At 39.2% G+C, this 17069-nt stretch overlaps 1 long non-coding RNA gene across 41 annotated transcripts in view; it reads left to right on the top strand.

The window, feature by feature from the left end:
- The first annotated feature begins 1 nt into the window (after window position 1).
- The window catches only part of LOC127880575 (uncharacterized), a 36180-nt gene continuing 19112 nt past the window's right edge, over window positions 2-17069 (top strand). For 18 of the 41 annotated variants that reach the window (XR_008049627.1, XR_008049606.1, XR_008049618.1 and 15 more), the window contains exons 1-15: window positions 2-901; window positions 1381-1481; window positions 1989-2152; window positions 3792-3876; window positions 4356-4456; window positions 4964-5127; window positions 6767-6851; window positions 7331-7431; window positions 7939-8102; window positions 9742-9826; window positions 10306-10406; window positions 10914-11077; window positions 12717-12801; window positions 13281-13381; window positions 13889-14052. This is a non-coding gene — a long non-coding RNA (uncharacterized LOC127880575). Of the gene's footprint in view, window positions 902-1380; window positions 1482-1988; window positions 2153-3791; window positions 3877-4355; window positions 4457-4963; window positions 5128-6766; window positions 6852-7330; window positions 7432-7938; window positions 8103-9741; window positions 9827-10305; window positions 10407-10913; window positions 11078-12716; window positions 12802-13280; window positions 13382-13888; window positions 14053-15692; window positions 15778-17069 lie in introns of all 41 variants that reach the window. The other 23 variants (XR_008049617.1, XR_008049595.1, XR_008049590.1 and 20 more) reach the window with 19 other exon arrangements.

Genomic DNA, 17069 nt, shown 5'->3' with positions numbered 1-17069 from the left:
TAACAGGTTACATTACACTAAATCATTGTGTATCCCTCCGTGGTCCATTCGAAAGTAGTGCCTATTTCTAAAGAGTTCCTTTTCTCTTCTTGAATATAAGCCATTTAACAATGTGAGACATGTCTTTTGTGGTTATTTGTAATATCCTGTATGTGTCTGGAGTACTTTGATGCCTTGGATTGGAAGCTAACTTAAAAGATGAACTTTTGAGGGTGTGTTTTCTATTGTGTGGGGCTTTTGTCGAAATTAGGATTCCGAAACGCGTTTTTCTACGGTGGGTTCATTCGACAGCGATTTACTTTCTTAGAAGTTGCGAGACGGTATGTTTTTGATTGCAATTATTGGAAGATGACAGATCCATCTTTAAAATGATACCAGGTTCGGAAAAATTGATACGACGGAAAGGCAAGAAAAATGCTGTGAAAGTTGTCAGTTTTATAATGGGACCCTATGGGAATCGGAATTAGTGTAATATAACCTTTAAAAAGCACATTTACTGCAATGTCAAGGTCACATGGATTCGTCTGCAAGCGAGACAAGTAGAAAATGAATTTTAATGAATGTTTTGATGATTTGGGTGCTAAAATAGATGAGAGATGTAAATATTTTGGTCCAAATGGATGTTTTAGGTGGTTTTGGACTGTTCCGGATGGGTGGGGGACCTGGTATGGACAAGTAAGGGTAACATTTCCAACAAATCTTAAATGTAAATATTATTATGTCCATAGATTGAAGTTTCAGGTGGAGAGCAAGATGAAAAATATGCCAAATTACATGCATGCAGCCCATTTATGCCATTTTTCTCTTTGTTTGCAGGCCTGACCGTTTGTCCTTGAGCCGTAGTTGGTTAACAATCCGCTAGCTGTCTTGCTCTGACTGGTGCACTGGACATGATTTCAATGTGAGTCATCATACTGATTGTTTAATTTACACATGAATTTCAGTTTGTTCGTTAAAGTACTAACTTAGCTGTGTATTTACAGTGGATGTAGTGGTGCGCAGCAGGTGGTAGACTAGGTATTTCCATAAATACACTATGTTTACAGAATTGCGGCCAGTGGAGCAACATAGCTGATGAGTTAATAGCACTAGTTCTTCAGACAAATAACTTTATTTTCAACCTATAAAGCATATTTAGCTGTAGGTGGGGCCATTTAGCTGTAAGATCTGGCTTTTGTTCTGTTAAGCCCTTAGAGTAATGAATTTAAGAGTGAAGACCATAGCGCCTTTTCCTAGTCAAGTATCGGGCAGCTGTATGTCTTTTCAGAAATGCACATGTCTTCTTAAGCATGTCATTGTGTTTGCTTTTAATAAGATAGGCAATAAACTCATAACCTTTAGACAAATGAGCATCTGTAAATTCAGATTTCACTATTTCAGTGTCAGCCAGACCATGATTGAGCTTAAGGATTGTGCTGCGGATGCAGCCTGTGCAGTTCCGGGAGAAAGTCACTGTCTTGGGCAATGCGGTCTGGTATCAGGTAAGCACTATTGAAAGCCTCACACTTTTGGGGGGTCTGAAGCCTTGTGCTGTCAATGCGATCTGGTTCAAGTACAATCAGAATGCATTCTCAAAGCAGTACTTCATCAGATATGGTAATCTCAAGCTTACAGTTCGCGGGCAGATATGACTTCCATTTGTTCTTGCTAGCAGAATCCCTACAGGCCAAACTATGCGTTAAGCACTATTTTCCACAGCAACCCTTGCAGACAGAAAAACAATACTTAAAATTACTTCTGGCATTTAATTTCTAATTTCCTTTATTTCTCTTTTGTATGTTTGTTTGCCCTTTTTAACTCTGACATGCCATCTTGCTCACATTGATGGAGCATACCTGTTTTTGTTTAGAGCCAAGTCCCCAGCTGCTCGAGTTTGCCGTGTCGATAATGAGAAAGCCATGGCATGATGTCTCCTCTATGTGTTTCCTTATCTCAGTGTTGAACATAATTGCCAGTTTCAGGGGCCTAAACATTTTATTTTATTAAAGGTCTGGATGATCCTTGCCTGACTGCGGGTTTGTGTACACCTCAATCCGACTCTGTGTCCTGAACAGAGGCCGCAGTGGTGCAGCGCTTGTGGACGATCCATCAACATCCTGAAAGGTCAACACTACACCAAGCTGGGAAAATTGATCCTGATAGTCATCCCCAGGTAGTGGAATGAATGTACACTGAACTACAGAGGAATCACACCCAAATGACTTTCCTGCCACGACATTAGTGTGGCCACTCGCGTAGGAATTCCTTAGCAAACGTGCTCTTTTGCATGGTGACTGTGGGCATTTTTGCAAAACTTACGCTTTCAACACTGGATTTTAAAGAGAATACTTAATAAAATGTCGCTAACAGGACTTATTTATATGAGAGAGACTATCTGGATGCGCATTAAGTGTCACTTTGTGTCGTAAGCTGTTGAAGGAGCGATTTGCGCCTTTTTAAGTGTTAATTTTGGGTAGCCGGCTTGTATCGGCTTGAAAGCTACAAATTATGCCTCTCATCATAATAGCATTAATTTTTGTAATTGCAATGTGTATGTTTAGATTGTAAGTGAAGCTTTTAATAATAATGTTCTTAAAAAACATGATTTTATATGCTGTCAGTGAGTTTTTTATTGAAAAAAGTGCTTAAAATTAAAAAAAAGTCTCCTATTTCATCAAGAAAAGTATACTGATTCACAATCAATACATTTATTTGGGCCTTTTGCTGATATATTGGTGAATTTCGCATGCAATGATACCAGTTTTTGCCATAAAAGTTACGCGTAACAATAATTGGAGACACAAAATCAGCTGTCGTCACTTAGACTAAAAATCATGCATTCCGACTTGACTGCGGCCAATTTAGTCACCGCTTTAAATGGCCATTTTAAGGCCTTTACCCCCATCCGAATGCACTGAAATTGCATATTCATTGTGGAAATAGTTGAAATCTCATGTGGAGAAAGTTTGAAAAAGATGGGACAAAGTTGAGTTCCCTTAAAGGTTACATTACACTAAATCATTGTGTATCCCTCCGTGGTCCATTCGAAAGTAGTGCCTATTTCTAAAGAGTTCCTTTTCTCTTCTTGAATATAAGCCATTTAACAATGTGAGACATGTCTTTTGTGGTTATTTGTAATATCCTGTATGTGTCTGGAGTACTTTGATGCCTTGGATTGGAAGCTAACTTAAAAGATGAACTTTTGAGGGTGTGTTTTCTATTGTGTGGGGCTTTTGTCGAAATTAGGATTCCGAAACGCGTTTTTCTACGGTGGGTTCATTCGACAGCGATTTACTTTCTTAGAAGTTGCGAGACGGTATGTTTTTGATTGCAATTATTGGAAGATGACAGATCCATCTTTAAAATGATACCAGGTTCGGAAAAATTGATACGACGGAAAGGCAAGAAAAATGCTGTGAAAGTTGTCAGTTTTATAATGGGACCCTATGGGAATCGGAATTAGTGTAATATAACCTTTAAAAAGCACATTTACTGCAATGTCAAGGTCACATGGATTCGTCTGCAAGCGAGACAAGTAGAAAATGAATTTTAATGAATGTTTTGATGATTTGGGTGCTAAAATAGATGAGAGATGTAAATATTTTGGTCCAAATGGATGTTTTAGGTGGTTTTGGACTGTTCCGGATGGGTGGGGGACCTGGTATGGACAAGTAAGGGTAACATTTCCAACAAATCTTAAATGTAAATATTATTATGTCCATAGATTGAAGTTTCAGGTGGAGAGCAAGATGAAAAATATGCCAAATTACATGCATGCAGCCCATTTATGCCATTTTTCTCTTTGTTTGCAGGCCTGACCGTTTGTCCTTGAGCCGTAGTTGGTTAACAATCCGCTAGCTGTCTTGCTCTGACTGGTGCACTGGACATGATTTCAATGTGAGTCATCATACTGATTGTTTAATTTACACATGAATTTCAGTTTGTTCGTTAAAGTACTAACTTAGCTGTGTATTTACAGTGGATGTAGTGGTGCGCAGCAGGTGGTAGACTAGGTATTTCCATAAATACACTATGTTTACAGAATTGCGGCCAGTGGAGCAACATAGCTGATGAGTTAATAGCACTAGTTCTTCAGACAAATAACTTTATTTTCAACCTATAAAGCATATTTAGCTGTAGGTGGGGCCATTTAGCTGTAAGATCTGGCTTTTGTTCTGTTAAGCCCTTAGAGTAATGAATTTAAGAGTGAAGACCATAGCGCCTTTTCCTAGTCAAGTATCGGGCAGCTGTATGTCTTTTCAGAAATGCACATGTCTTCTTAAGCATGTCATTGTGTTTGCTTTTAATAAGATAGGCAATAAACTCATAACCTTTAGACAAATGAGCATCTGTAAATTCAGATTTCACTATTTCAGTGTCAGCCAGACCATGATTGAGCTTAAGGATTGTGCTGCGGATGCAGCCTGTGCAGTTCCGGGAGAAAGTCACTGTCTTGGGCAATGCGGTCTGGTATCAGGTAAGCACTATTGAAAGCCTCACACTTTTGGGGGGTCTGAAGCCTTGTGCTGTCAATGCGATCTGGTTCAAGTACAATCAGAATGCATTCTCAAAGCAGTACTTCATCAGATATGGTAATCTCAAGCTTACAGTTCGCGGGCAGATATGACTTCCATTTGTTCTTGCTAGCAGAATCCCTACAGGCCAAACTATGCGTTAAGCACTATTTTCCACAGCAACCCTTGCAGACAGAAAAACAATACTTAAAATTACTTCTGGCATTTAATTTCTAATTTCCTTTATTTCTCTTTTGTATGTTTGTTTGCCCTTTTTAACTCTGACATGCCATCTTGCTCACATTGATGGAGCATACCTGTTTTTGTTTAGAGCCAAGTCCCCAGCTGCTCGAGTTTGCCGTGTCGATAATGAGAAAGCCATGGCATGATGTCTCCTCTATGTGTTTCCTTATCTCAGTGTTGAACATAATTGCCAGTTTCAGGGGCCTAAACATTTTATTTTATTAAAGGTCTGGATGATCCTTGCCTGACTGCGGGTTTGTGTACACCTCAATCCGACTCTGTGTCCTGAACAGAGGCCGCAGTGGTGCAGCGCTTGTGGACGATCCATCAACATCCTGAAAGGTCAACACTACACCAAGCTGGGAAAATTGATCCTGATAGTCATCCCCAGGTAGTGGAATGAATGTACACTGAACTACAGAGGAATCACACCCAAATGACTTTCCTGCCACGACATTAGTGTGGCCACTCGCGTAGGAATTCCTTAGCAAACGTGCTCTTTTGCATGGTGACTGTGGGCATTTTTGCAAAACTTACGCTTTCAACACTGGATTTTAAAGAGAATACTTAATAAAATGTCGCTAACAGGACTTATTTATATGAGAGAGACTATCTGGATGCGCATTAAGTGTCACTTTGTGTCGTAAGCTGTTGAAGGAGCGATTTGCGCCTTTTTAAGTGTTAATTTTGGGTAGCCGGCTTGTATCGGCTTGAAAGCTACAAATTATGCCTCTCATCATAATAGCATTAATTTTTGTAATTGCAATGTGTATGTTTAGATTGTAAGTGAAGCTTTTAATAATAATGTTCTTAAAAAACATGATTTTATATGCTGTCAGTGAGTTTTTTATTGAAAAAAGTGCTTAAAATTAAAAAAAAGTCTCCTATTTCATCAAGAAAAGTATACTGATTCACAATCAATACATTTATTTGGGCCTTTTGCTGATATATTGGTGAATTTCGCATGCAATGATACCAGTTTTTGCCATAAAAGTTACGCGTAACAATAATTGGAGACACAAAATCAGCTGTCGTCACTTAGACTAAAAATCATGCATTCCGACTTGACTGCGGCCAATTTAGTCACCGCTTTAAATGGCCATTTTAAGGCCTTTACCCCCATCCGAATGCACTGAAATTGCATATTCATTGTGGAAATAGTTGAAATCTCATGTGGAGAAAGTTTGAAAAAGATGGGACAAAGTTGAGTTCCCTTAAAGGTTACATTACACTAAATCATTGTGTATCCCTCCGTGGTCCATTCGAAAGTAGTGCCTATTTCTAAAGAGTTCCTTTTCTCTTCTTGAATATAAGCCATTTAACAATGTGAGACATGTCTTTTGTGGTTATTTGTAATATCCTGTATGTGTCTGGAGTACTTTGATGCCTTGGATTGGAAGCTAACTTAAAAGATGAACTTTTGAGGGTGTGTTTTCTATTGTGTGGGGCTTTTGTCGAAATTAGGATTCCGAAACGCGTTTTTCTACGGTGGGTTCATTCGACAGCGATTTACTTTCTTAGAAGTTGCGAGACGGTATGTTTTTGATTGCAATTATTGGAAGATGACAGATCCATCTTTAAAATGATACCAGGTTCGGAAAAATTGATACGACGGAAAGGCAAGAAAAATGCTGTGAAAGTTGTCAGTTTTATAATGGGACCCTATGGGAATCGGAATTAGTGTAATATAACCTTTAAAAAGCACATTTACTGCAATGTCAAGGTCACATGGATTCGTCTGCAAGCGAGACAAGTAGAAAATGAATTTTAATGAATGTTTTGATGATTTGGGTGCTAAAATAGATGAGAGATGTAAATATTTTGGTCCAAATGGATGTTTTAGGTGGTTTTGGACTGTTCCGGATGGGTGGGGGACCTGGTATGGACAAGTAAGGGTAACATTTCCAACAAATCTTAAATGTAAATATTATTATGTCCATAGATTGAAGTTTCAGGTGGAGAGCAAGATGAAAAATATGCCAAATTACATGCATGCAGCCCATTTATGCCATTTTTCTCTTTGTTTGCAGGCCTGACCGTTTGTCCTTGAGCCGTAGTTGGTTAACAATCCGCTAGCTGTCTTGCTCTGACTGGTGCACTGGACATGATTTCAATGTGAGTCATCATACTGATTGTTTAATTTACACATGAATTTCAGTTTGTTCGTTAAAGTACTAACTTAGCTGTGTATTTACAGTGGATGTAGTGGTGCGCAGCAGGTGGTAGACTAGGTATTTCCATAAATACACTATGTTTACAGAATTGCGGCCAGTGGAGCAACATAGCTGATGAGTTAATAGCACTAGTTCTTCAGACAAATAACTTTATTTTCAACCTATAAAGCATATTTAGCTGTAGGTGGGGCCATTTAGCTGTAAGATCTGGCTTTTGTTCTGTTAAGCCCTTAGAGTAATGAATTTAAGAGTGAAGACCATAGCGCCTTTTCCTAGTCAAGTATCGGGCAGCTGTATGTCTTTTCAGAAATGCACATGTCTTCTTAAGCATGTCATTGTGTTTGCTTTTAATAAGATAGGCAATAAACTCATAACCTTTAGACAAATGAGCATCTGTAAATTCAGATTTCACTATTTCAGTGTCAGCCAGACCATGATTGAGCTTAAGGATTGTGCTGCGGATGCAGCCTGTGCAGTTCCGGGAGAAAGTCACTGTCTTGGGCAATGCGGTCTGGTATCAGGTAAGCACTATTGAAAGCCTCACACTTTTGGGGGGTCTGAAGCCTTGTGCTGTCAATGCGATCTGGTTCAAGTACAATCAGAATGCATTCTCAAAGCAGTACTTCATCAGATATGGTAATCTCAAGCTTACAGTTCGCGGGCAGATATGACTTCCATTTGTTCTTGCTAGCAGAATCCCTACAGGCCAAACTATGCGTTAAGCACTATTTTCCACAGCAACCCTTGCAGACAGAAAAACAATACTTAAAATTACTTCTGGCATTTAATTTCTAATTTCCTTTATTTCTCTTTTGTATGTTTGTTTGCCCTTTTTAACTCTGACATGCCATCTTGCTCACATTGATGGAGCATACCTGTTTTTGTTTAGAGCCAAGTCCCCAGCTGCTCGAGTTTGCCGTGTCGATAATGAGAAAGCCATGGCATGATGTCTCCTCTATGTGTTTCCTTATCTCAGTGTTGAACATAATTGCCAGTTTCAGGGGCCTAAACATTTTATTTTATTAAAGGTCTGGATGATCCTTGCCTGACTGCGGGTTTGTGTACACCTCAATCCGACTCTGTGTCCTGAACAGAGGCCGCAGTGGTGCAGCGCTTGTGGACGATCCATCAACATCCTGAAAGGTCAACACTACACCAAGCTGGGAAAATTGATCCTGATAGTCATCCCCAGGTAGTGGAATGAATGTACACTGAACTACAGAGGAATCACACCCAAATGACTTTCCTGCCACGACATTAGTGTGGCCACTCGCGTAGGAATTCCTTAGCAAACGTGCTCTTTTGCATGGTGACTGTGGGCATTTTTGCAAAACTTACGCTTTCAACACTGGATTTTAAAGAGAATACTTAATAAAATGTCGCTAACAGGACTTATTTATATGAGAGAGACTATCTGGATGCGCATTAAGTGTCACTTTGTGTCGTAAGCTGTTGAAGGAGCGATTTGCGCCTTTTTAAGTGTTAATTTTGGGTAGCCGGCTTGTATCGGCTTGAAAGCTACAAATTATGCCTCTCATCATAATAGCATTAATTTTTGTAATTGCAATGTGTATGTTTAGATTGTAAGTGAAGCTTTTAATAATAATGTTCTTAAAAAACATGATTTTATATGCTGTCAGTGAGTTTTTTATTGAAAAAAGTGCTTAAAATTAAAAAAAAGTCTCCTATTTCATCAAGAAAAGTATACTGATTCACAATCAATACATTTATTTGGGCCTTTTGCTGATATATTGGTGAATTTCGCATGCAATGATACCAGTTTTTGCCATAAAAGTTACGCGTAACAATAATTGGAGACACAAAATCAGCTGTCGTCACTTAGACTAAAAATCATGCATTCCGACTTGACTGCGGCCAATTTAGTCACCGCTTTAAATGGCCATTTTAAGGCCTTTACCCCCATCCGAATGCACTGAAATTGCATATTCATTGTGGAAATAGTTGAAATCTCATGTGGAGAAAGTTTGAAAAAGATGGGACAAAGTTGAGTTCCCTTAAAGGTTACATTACACTAAATCATTGTGTATCCCTCCGTGGTCCATTCGAAAGTAGTGCCTATTTCTAAAGAGTTCCTTTTCTCTTCTTGAATATAAGCCATTTAACAATGTGAGACATGTCTTTTGTGGTTATTTGTAATATCCTGTATGTGTCTGGAGTACTTTGATGCCTTGGATTGGAAGCTAACTTAAAAGATGAACTTTTGAGGGTGTGTTTTCTATTGTGTGGGGCTTTTGTCGAAATTAGGATTCCGAAACGCGTTTTTCTACGGTGGGTTCATTCGACAGCGATTTACTTTCTTAGAAGTTGCGAGACGGTATGTTTTTGATTGCAATTATTGGAAGATGACAGATCCATCTTTAAAATGATACCAGGTTCGGAAAAATTGATACGACGGAAAGGCAAGAAAAATGCTGTGAAAGTTGTCAGTTTTATAATGGGACCCTATGGGAATCGGAATTAGTGTAATATAACCTTTAAAAAGCACATTTACTGCAATGTCAAGGTCACATGGATTCGTCTGCAAGCGAGACAAGTAGAAAATGAATTTTAATGAATGTTTTGATGATTTGGGTGCTAAAATAGATGAGAGATGTAAATATTTTGGTCCAAATGGATGTTTTAGGTGGTTTTGGACTGTTCCGGATGGGTGGGGGACCTGGTATGGACAAGTAAGGGTAACATTTCCAACAAATCTTAAATGTAAATATTATTATGTCCATAGATTGAAGTTTCAGGTGGAGAGCAAGATGAAAAATATGCCAAATTACATGCATGCAGCCCATTTATGCCATTTTTCTCTTTGTTTGCAGGCCTGACCGTTTGTCCTTGAGCCGTAGTTGGTTAACAATCCGCTAGCTGTCTTGCTCTGACTGGTGCACTGGACATGATTTCAATGTGAGTCATCATACTGATTGTTTAATTTACACATGAATTTCAGTTTGTTCGTTAAAGTACTAACTTAGCTGTGTATTTACAGTGGATGTAGTGGTGCGCAGCAGGTGGTAGACTAGGTATTTCCATAAATACACTATGTTTACAGAATTGCGGCCAGTGGAGCAACATAGCTGATGAGTTAATAGCACTAGTTCTTCAGACAAATAACTTTATTTTCAACCTATAAAGCATATTTAGCTGTAGGTGGGGCCATTTAGCTGTAAGATCTGGCTTTTGTTCTGTTAAGCCCTTAGAGTAATGAATTTAAGAGTGAAGACCATAGCGCCTTTTCCTAGTCAAGTATCGGGCAGCTGTATGTCTTTTCAGAAATGCACATGTCTTCTTAAGCATGTCATTGTGTTTGCTTTTAATAAGATAGGCAATAAACTCATAACCTTTAGACAAATGAGCATCTGTAAATTCAGATTTCACTATTTCAGTGTCAGCCAGACCATGATTGAGCTTAAGGATTGTGCTGCGGATGCAGCCTGTGCAGTTCCGGGAGAAAGTCACTGTCTTGGGCAATGCGGTCTGGTATCAGGTAAGCACTATTGAAAGCCTCACACTTTTGGGGGGTCTGAAGCCTTGTGCTGTCAATGCGATCTGGTTCAAGTACAATCAGAATGCATTCTCAAAGCAGTACTTCATCAGATATGGTAATCTCAAGCTTACAGTTCGCGGGCAGATATGACTTCCATTTGTTCTTGCTAGCAGAATCCCTACAGGCCAAACTATGCGTTAAGCACTATTTTCCACAGCAACCCTTGCAGACAGAAAAACAATACTTAAAATTACTTCTGGCATTTAATTTCTAATTTCCTTTATTTCTCTTTTGTATGTTTGTTTGCCCTTTTTAACTCTGACATGCCATCTTGCTCACATTGATGGAGCATACCTGTTTTTGTTTAGAGCCAAGTCCCCAGCTGCTCGAGTTTGCCGTGTCGATAATGAGAAAGCCATGGCATGATGTCTCCTCTATGTGTTTCCTTATCTCAGTGTTGAACATAATTGCCAGTTTCAGGGGCCTAAACATTTTATTTTATTAAAGGTCTGGATGATCCTTGCCTGACTGCGGGTTTGTGTACACCTCAATCCGACTCTGTGTCCTGAACAGAGGCCGCAGTGGTGCAGCGCTTGTGGACGATCCATCAACATCCTGAAAGGTCAACACTACACCAAGCTGGGAAAATTGATCCTGATAGTCATCCCCAGGTAGTGGAATGAATGTACACTGAACTACAGAGGAATCACACCCAAATGACTTTCCTGCCACGACATTAGTGTGGCCACTCGCGTAGGAATTCCTTAGCAAACGTGCTCTTTTGCATGGTGACTGTGGGCATTTTTGCAAAACTTACGCTTTCAACACTGGATTTTAAAGAGAATACTTAATAAAATGTCGCTAACAGGACTTATTTATATGAGAGAGACTATCTGGATGCGCATTAAGTGTCACTTTGTGTCGTAAGCTGTTGAAGGAGCGATTTGCGCCTTTTTAAGTGTTAATTTTGGGTAGCCGGCTTGTATCGGCTTGAAAGCTACAAATTATGCCTCTCATCATAATAGCATTAATTTTTGTAATTGCAATGTGTATGTTTAGATTGTAAGTGAAGCTTTTAATAATAATGTTCTTAAAAAACATGATTTTATATGCTGTCAGTGAGTTTTTTATTGAAAAAAGTGCTTAAAATTAAAAAAAAGTCTCCTATTTCATCAAGAAAAGTATACTGATTCACAATCAATACATTTATTTGGGCCTTTTGCTGATATATTGGTGAATTTCGCATGCAATGATACCAGTTTTTGCCATAAAAGTTACGCGTAACAATAATTGGAGACACAAAATCAGCTGTCGTCACTTAGACTAAAAATCATGCATTCCGACTTGACTGCGGCCAATTTAGTCACCGCTTTAAATGGCCATTTTAAGGCCTTTACCCCCATCCGAATGCACTGAAATTGCATATTCATTGTGGAAATAGTTGAAATCTCATGTGGAGAAAGTTTGAAAAAGATGGGACAAAGTTGAGTTCCCTTAAAGGTTACATTACACTAAATCATTGTGTATCCCTCCGTGGTCCATTCGAAAGTAGTGCCTATTTCTAAAGAGTTCCTTTTCTCTTCTTGAATATAAGCCATTTAACAATGTGAGACATGTCTTTTGTGGTTATTTGTAATATCCTGTATGTGTCTGGAGTACTTTGATGCCTTGGATTGGAAGCTAACTTAAAAGATGAACTTTTGAGGGTGTGTTTTCTATTGTGTGGGGCTTTTGTCGAAATTAGGATTCCGAAACGCGTTTTTCTACGGTGGGTTCATTCGACAGCGATTTACTTTCTTAGAAGTTGCGAGACGGTATGTTTTTGATTGCAATTATTGGAAGATGACAGATCCATCTTTAAAATGATACCAGGTTCGGAAAAATTGATACGACGGAAAGGCAAGAAAAATGCTGTGAAAGTTGTCAGTTTTATAATGGGACCCTATGGGAATCGGAATTAGTGTAATATAACCTTTAAAAAGCACATTTACTGCAATGTCAAGGTCACATGGATTCGTCTGCAAGCGAGACAAGTAGAAAATGAATTTTAATGAATGTTTTGATGATTTGGGTGCTAAAATAGATGAGAGATGTAAATATTTTGGTCCAAATGGATGTTTTAGGTGGTTTTGGACTGTTCCGGATGGGTGGGGGACCTGGTATGGACAAGTAAGGGTAACATTTCCAACAAATCTTAAATGTAAATATTATTATGTCCATAGATTGAAGTTTCAGGTGGAGAGCAAGATGAAAAATATGCCAAATTACATGCATGCAGCCCATTTATGCCATTTTTCTCTTTGTTTGCAGGCCTGACCGTTTGTCCTTGAGCCGTAGTTGGTTAACAATCCGCTAGCTGTCTTGCTCTGACTGGTGCACTGGACATGATTTCAATGTGAGTCATCATACTGATTGTTTAATTTACACATGAATTTCAGTTTGTTCGTTAAAGTACTAACTTAGCTGTGTATTTACAGTGGATGTAGTGGTGCGCAGCAGGTGGTAGACTAGGTATTTCCATAAATACACTATGTTTACAGAATTGCGGCCAGTGGAGCAACATAGCTGATGAGTTAATAGCACTAGTTCTTCAGACAAATAACTTTATTTTCAACCTATAAAGCATATTTAGCTGTAGGTGGGGCCATTTAGCTGTAAGATCTGGCTTTTGTTCTGTTAAGCCCTTAGAGTAATGAATTTAAGAGTGAAGACCATAGCGCCTTTTCCTAGTCAAGTATCGGGCAGCTGTATGTCTTTTCAGAAATGCACATGTCTTCTTAAGCATGTCATTGTGTTTGCTTTTAATAAGATAGGCAATAAACTCATAACCTTTAGACAAATGAGCATCTGTAAATTCAGATTTCACTATTTCAGTGTCAGCCAGACCATGATTGAGCTTAAGGATTGTGCTGCGGATGCAGCCTGTGCAGTTCCGGGAGAAAGTCACTGTCTTGGGCAATGCGGTCTGGTATCAGGTAAGCACTATTGAAAGCCTCACACTTTTGGGGGGTCTGAAGCCTTGTGCTGTCAATGCGATCTGGTTCAAGTACAATCAGAATGCATTCTCAAAGCAGTACTTCATCAGATATGGTAATCTCAAGCTTACAGTTCGCGGGCAGATATGACTTCCATTTGTTCTTGCTAGCAGAATCCCTACAGGCCAAACTATGCGTTAAGCACTATTTTCCACAGCAACCCTTGCAGACAGAAAAACAATACTTAAAATTACTTCTGGCATTTAATTTCTAATTTCCTTTATTTCTCTTTTGTATGTTTGTTTGCCCTTTTTAACTCTGACATGCCATCTTGCTCACATTGATGGAGCATACCTGTTTTTGTTTAGAGCCAAGTCCCCAGCTGCTCGAGTTTGCCGTGTCGATAATGAGAAAGCCATGGCATGATGTCTCCTCTATGTGTTTCCTTATCTCAGTGTTGAACATAATTGCCAGTTTCAGGGGCCTAAACATTTTATTTTATTAAAGGTCTGGATGATCCTTGCCTGACTGCGGGTTTGTGTACACCTCAATCCGACTCTGTGTCCTGAACAGAGGCCGCAGTGGTGCAGCGCTTGTGGACGATCCATCAACATCCTGAAAGGTCAACACTACACCAAGCTGGGAAAATTGATCCTGATAGTCATCCCCAGGTAGTGGAATGAATGTACACTGAACTACAGAGGAATCACACCCAAATGACTTTCCTGCCACGACATTAGTGTGGCCACTCGCGTAGGAATTCCTTAGCAAACGTGCTCTTTTGCATGGTGACTGTGGGCATTTTTGCAAAACTTACGCTTTCAACACTGGATTTTAAAGAGAATACTTAATAAAATGTCGCTAACAGGACTTATTTATATGAGAGAGACTATCTGGATGCGCATTAAGTGTCACTTTGTGTCGTAAGCTGTTGAAGGAGCGATTTGCGCCTTTTTAAGTGTTAATTTTGGGTAGCCGGCTTGTATCGGCTTGAAAGCTACAAATTATGCCTCTCATCATAATAGCATTAATTTTTGTAATTGCAATGTGTATGTTTAGATTGTAAGTGAAGCTTTTAATAATAATGTTCTTAAAAAACATGATTTTATATGCTGTCAGTGAGTTTTTTATTGAAAAAAGTGCTTAAAATTAAAAAAAAGTCTCCTATTTCATCAAGAAAAGTATACTGATTCACAATCAATACATTTATTTGGGCCTTTTGCTGATATATTGGTGAATTTCGCATGCAATGATACCAGTTTTTGCCATAAAAGTTACGCGTAACAATAATTGGAGACACAAAATCAGCTGTCGTCACTTAGACTAAAAATCATGCATTCCGACTTGACTGCGGCCAATTTAGTCACCGCTTTAAATGGCCATTTTAAGGCCTTTACCCCCATCCGAATGCACTGAAATTGCATATTCATTGTGGAAATAGTTGAAATCTCATGTGGAGAAAGTTTGAAAAAGATGGGACAAAGTTGAGTTCCCTTAAAGGTTACATTACACTAAATCATTGTGTATCCCTCCGTGGTCCATTCGAAAGTAGTGCCTATTTCTAAAGAGTTCCTTTTCTCTTCTTGAATATAAGCCATTTAACAATGTGAGACATGTCTTTTGTGGTTATTTGTAATATCCTGTATGTGTCTGGAGTACTTTGATGCCTTGGATTGGAAGCTAACTTAAAAGATGAACTTTTGAGGGTGTGTTTTCTATTGTGTGGGGCTTTTGTCGAAATTAGGATTCCGAAACGCGTTTTTCTACGGTGGGTTCATTCGACAGCGATTTACTTTCTTAGAAGTTGCGAGACGGTATGTTTTTGATTGCAATTATTGGAAGATGACAGATCCATCTTTAAAATGATACCAGGTTCGGAAAAATTGATACGACGGAAAGGCAAGAAAAATGCTGTGAAAGTTGTCAGTTTTATAATGGGACCCTATGGGAATCGGAATTAGTGTAATATAACCTTTAAAAAGCACATTTACTGCAATGTCAAGGTCACATGGATTCGTCTGCAAGCGAGACAAGTAGAAAATGAATTTTAATGAATGTTTTGATGATTTGGGTGCTAAAATAGATGAGAGATGTAAATATTTTGGTCCAAATGGATGTTTTAGGTGGTTTTGGACTGTTCCGGATGGGTGGGGGGACCTGGTATGGACAAGTAAGGGTAACATTTCCAACAAATCTTAAATGTAAATATTATTATGTCCATAGATTGAAGTTTCAGGTGGAGAGCAAGATGAAAAATATGCCAAATTACATGCATGCAGCCCATTTATGCCATTTTTCTCTTTGTTTGCAGGCCTGACCGTTTGTCCTTGAGCCGTAGTTGGTTAACAATCCGCTAGCTGTCTTGCTCTGACTGGTGCACTGGACATGATTTCAATGTGAGTCATCATACTGATTGTTTAATTTACACATGAATTTCAGTTTGTTCGTTAAAGTACTAACTTAGCTGTGTATTTACAGTGGATGTAGTGGTGCGCAGCAGGTGGTAGACTAGGTATTTCCATAAATACACTATGTTTACAGAATTGCGGCCAGTGGAGCAACATAGCTGATGAGTTATAGCACTAGTTCTTCAGACAAATAACTTTATTTTCAACCTATAAAGCATATTTAGCTGTAGGTGGGGCCATTTAGCTGTAAGATCTGGCTTTTGTTCTGTTAAGCCCTTAGAGTAATGAATTTAAGAGAGTGAAGACCATAGCGCCTTTTCCTAGTCAAGTATCGGGCAGCTGTATGTCTTTTCAGAAATGCACATGTCTTCTTAAGCATGTCATTGTGTTGCTTTTAATAAGATAGGCAATAAACTCATAACCTTTAGACAAATGAGGCAATCTGTAAATTCAGATTTCACTATTTCAGTGTCAGCCAGACCATGATTGAGCTTAAGGATTGTGCTGCGGATGCAGCCTGTGCAGTTCCGGGAGAAGTCACTGTCTGGGCAATGCGGTCTGGTACTAGGTAAGCACTATTGAAAGCCTCACACTTTTGGGGGGTCTGAAGCCTTGTGCTGTCAATGCGATCTGGTTCAAGTACAATCAGAATGCATTCTCAAAGCAGTACGTCATCAGATATGGTAATCTCAAGCTTACAGTTCGCGGGCAGATATGACTTCCATTTGTCTTGCTAGCAGAATCCCTACAGGCCAAACTATGCGTAAGCACTATTTTCCACAGCACCCTTGCAGACAGAAAAACAATACTTAAAATTACTTCTGGCATTTAATTTCTAATTTCCTTTATTCTCTTTGTATGTTTGTTTGCCCTTTTAACTCTGACATGCCATCTTGCTCACATTGATGGAGCAACCTGTTTTTGTTTAGAGCCAAGTCCCCAGCTGCTCGAGTTTGCCGTGTCGATAATGAGAAAGCCATGGCATGATGTCTCCTTTGTGTTTCCTTATCTCAGTGTTGAACATAATTGCCAGTTCAGGGGCCATAACATTTTATTTTATTAAAGGTCTGGATGATCCTTGCCTGACTGCGGGTTTGTGTACACCTCAATCCGACTCTGTGTCCTGAACAGAGGCCGCAGGTTGTGAGAGCGGCTTGTGGACGATCCATCAACATCCTGAAAGGTCAACACTCACCAAGCTGGGAAAATTGATCCTGATAGTCATACCCAGGTAGTGGAATGAATGTACACTGAACTACAGAGGAATCACACCCAAATGA

Source organism: Dreissena polymorpha, chromosome 5 (genome assembly GCF_020536995.1).
Source record: "Dreissena polymorpha isolate Duluth1 chromosome 5, UMN_Dpol_1.0, whole genome shotgun sequence".
Classification (NCBI taxonomy): Eukaryota; Metazoa; Mollusca; class Bivalvia; order Myida; family Dreissenidae; genus Dreissena; species Dreissena polymorpha.
This window is presented reverse-complemented; position numbering and strand designations above follow the sequence as displayed.